Source organism: Marmota monax, unplaced genomic scaffold (assembly GCF_021218885.2).
Source record: "Marmota monax isolate L192 unplaced genomic scaffold, Marmota_monax_Labrador192_F-V1.1 WCK01_AAM20220418_F8-fsc00225, whole genome shotgun sequence".
NCBI lineage: Eukaryota > Metazoa > Chordata > Mammalia > Rodentia > Sciuridae > Marmota > Marmota monax.
The window spans coordinates 2,432,578-2,436,509 of NW_026694524.1; the positions used below are offsets into that span (position 1 = coordinate 2,432,578).

Genomic DNA, 3,932 nt, shown 5'->3' on the forward strand with positions numbered 1-3,932 from the left:
TATATATATATATATATATAAAATAAGGAATTTCTCACAATTAATTTTTGATAGACATTGGCAAACTTCCTTCTAAAAATGTTCTTTTAAAATTTATTCTCAGTAGCATCATATAGGACTATTATCTATCATACCTTTTGAACTTTATCAATATGAGAGGTAAAAAATGATATCTTGGAGTTTGCATTTTCTTTTACTATGAGGCAAGTTGAGGAAGCTTTTCAAATGCTAACTTTTTCTATAGGGTCATTGATCTTCTCATTGAGCAGTCTGTTTTTAAATTGGAGAGTGCAGAGTCACATACTTAGCATTCTGGGACTGATTGGCTCTGCCTCCTAGTTAATCTTACAGTCTCATTAGGCTCTGCAAAAAGGTTTTCACTATGGAAATTTTTATTCAAAATGTTGAACAGTACAAATTTATCACCTTACCTGCCCTTCTGTGGAATGAGAGTTAACTGTATCATACAAGTCTTAGCCTCTGTCAGGCAAGTGTTAAATTTTTTAAATTTAAAAATCTTATTTTAAAAAATAAGATTTAATTTAAAAATCTTTATTTTTTAACTAGTTCAAAAAACTTAAAAATTGGACTTATCTATGAGGTACCATGTGATATTTTGAAATGTGTATACATTGTGGAATAACTGAATCAGTTTAAAATAGCTATCTCCTTAAACAGATCTTATTTATTTATTTACTTACTTATTTTTTGGTGGTGGTGCTGGGGATTGAACCCAGGGCCTTGTGCATGTGAGGCAAGCACTCTACCAACTGAGCTATATCCCCAACCCCTAAACACATCATTTTTTATGATAAAAACATTCAGAATCCTTTCTTCTAGTTTTTTGAAATATACAATACATTATGTATCTATAGTCACCCTACTGTGCAATAGCATGCAGGGATTTATCCATTATATCTAAATGTAACTCAGTATCCCTTTATCAACCCCCGGCGCCCACTGTCCACAACCTCTGGTTACCACCCTTCTACTCTCAACTTCTATGAGATCAACTTTTTTAGATTCCACATTGAATGAGATCCTGCAGTACTTGTGTTTCTATACCTGGCTTATTTCTCTTAAGGTAATGATCTGTTCCATCCATGTTGTTGTAAATGACAGAATTTCTTTTTTTCTGACTGAGTAGTATTCCATGGTATATGCATACCATATTTTCTTTATTCACTCATCAGTTGATGGTCTTATAGGTTGTTTGCATTTCTTGGCTATTGTGAATAGTGTTGCAATAAACTTGGAATACAGATGTCTCTTCAACATGCTTATTTCATAATCTTTGGATATATACTTAATAGTGGGATTGCTTCATAATATGGTAGTTCTATTTTTAATTTTTTGAGAAACCTCCGTACCATTTTCCCTGATGGCTGTACTAATCTACATTACTACCAACAGTGTGAAAGGACTCTCTTTTCTCCATATCCTCACCAACTCTTTTGTCTTATTGATAATTAGCTATTCTAACAGTTGTGATGTAAGGGTCCGGCGAACGTCAGAGGAAGAGACCACCAAGAGACCGACTCATGCAACCGCAAAAGGGGGTTTATTGAAGAATCCAGCGCGCTGGGGCTCCGTGCTCACTCAAGAAGGGAGAGCGGCCAAGAGCCCCGAGCAGGGGTTGAGAAGTGCTTAAGTACACTTTTTGGGGAGGGTGGGGGCTTTGCATACATCAGAGCAAATCATCATGAGGCACGGGAAAATCGAACAACAACTCTCGAACATGATTAGTACATTCATTGGTGGGAACAGGTCAGGCGGGAAGGGGGGGTACATTCAAACTGATTGGTTTGGGCCCTGAATGCCTACATGCCAAACTGCACAAGGTCCAGGTTATTTATCCACTGGACAGTCCCAGGAATTGTTTTAACAGCTACAGGAATTTCAGGTTTTGGGTGTAGCACAGGAACTTAACAATACCTGGTCCTTTACATTTTAACTCAGGCTTTGCAGCTTAGAAACTTTACAATACCCGGTCTTTTACACTTTAACTTCAATTTCTTTTACTCTTACAGTGAGGCGATATCTTATTGTAGTTTTGATTAGCATTTCCCTGATTATTAGTGCTCTTGAGGATTTTTCATATACCTGTTGGCCATTTTGTATGTCTTCTTTTGGGGAATATCTATTTAGATCTACATCCCCTCCCCCCTTCTCCCCCCTTTTTGCAGTGCTGGGAATCAAACCAAGGGCCTGGTGCATGCTAGGCAAATACTCTACCACTGACCTGCATTTCATCCCTATTGTCCATTTTTTTACTCAGGTTATTTGTTTTTTCCGTTATTGAGGTTTTTTGAGTGCCTTCTACATTTTGGATATTAACCCTTTGTGAGAAATATAGTTTATAAATATTTTCTCCACTTCTAAAGGTTGTTTCTCTACTCTGTTGATTATTTCCTTTGTTGTACAGAAGCTTTTTAGTTTGATACAATCTCATCTATTTCTGCTTTCCTTTCCTGTGCTTTTGAGGTTTTGTCCAAAAGATCTTTGTCTATTTCGATGTCCTGAAACATTTCTTCTGTGTTTTCTCTTAGTAGTTTTATGTCTCATATTTAAGTCTTTAATTCATTTTTTTTTATTTTTGTAGCTGATGAGAGAGAGGAGTCTAGCTTCATTCTTCTGCATGTGGATGTCCAATTTTCCCAGCACCATTCATTGAGATGACTTTCTTCACTGAGTATTCATAGCACCTTTATCAAAAATTAGTTGCCTATAAGGGCTGGAGATTTGGCTCAGTTGGTAGAGTGCTTGCCTTGCATGCACAAGGCCCTGGTTCAATCCCAAGTGCCGCAGTCCGGCTGCAGCAAAATAACCGGGGGGTGACGAACAACTTGTGTACGTTGATACAGCAGGAATGGGAGCCGTTTATTGTAGGACAGGAGCAGTATTTATACATTCCACACAGCTTATCTAATTAACATAAACTAGATACATCAGTCAACCAATAAGGAATCTCCACACTTAATGGCTCGTTTTTTGTTACTTCTCAAACCACTCCCTCTGGCATTTTGCCAGGCACCATCCAGACTTATTTAGGAACTCTAACATTCCCCTGGCAAAATGCCAGGTGTTATTTTGACTTGTTTACAGACTCTAACACCCAAGCACCATTAAAAAAAATTAGTTGGCTGTAGATATGTGGATTTATTTCTAGGCTCTCTATTCTGTTCCATTGCTCTGTCTGTTTTTATGCCAATATCATGCTGTTTTGAGTACTAGAACTTTGTAATATATTTTTGTCAGGTATGCCTCCAATGCCTCCAGATTTGTGGTTTTGTTTTGTTAGTTTTTTGGTACTGGATGGAACCCAGGGATACCTAACCACTGAGGCACATCCCCAGTCCTTTTTATTTTTATCTATTTATTTAGTTATTTTTGGAGACAGGGTCTTGCTAAGTTGTTTAGGGCTTTGCTAAGTTGCTAAGGCTGGCTTTGAACTCACAACCTCCTGCTTCAGCTTCCTGAGCTGCTGGAATTCCAGGTGTCTGTCACTTTGTCCGTTTTTTTTTTTCTCTCAAGATGACTTTGGGTATATGAGGATTTTTGTAGCTTCATACAAATTTGAGTATTGTTTTTTTCTAGTTCCAGGAAGAATGTCATTGGTATCTTGATAGGAACTGCACTGAATCTATAAATAGCTTTGTGTAGTATGGACATTTTTAGAATATTGATTCTTCTGATCCGTGAACATTGATGATTTTCCATTTTTTTGGTGTTCTCTTAAATTTCTTTCACCAGTATTTGATAGCTTTTATTATGGAGATCTTCACCTCTGGGTAAACTTATTCCTAAGTATTTTTTTTTTTTTTTGGTAGCTATTGTAGATGAGATTGCTGTTAGGTCAGTGGTGGCAACTTGGTGGTGACTTGGTGGCTACTTAGAACAAAGGAGCCCGCGGGGGGGGGGGGGGACATCAA

The 3,932-nt window shown here is 37.5% G+C and overlaps 1 non-coding gene across 1 annotated transcript; it reads right to left on the minus strand.

Moving 5' to 3' along the window:
- Positions 1–712: 712 nt before the first annotated feature.
- Trnav-cac (transfer RNA valine (anticodon CAC)) lies at positions 713–785 on the minus strand. The gene has a single exon. It is a non-coding gene; the product is annotated as a tRNA-Val (tRNA).
- Positions 786–3,932: the final 3,147 nt, after the last annotated feature.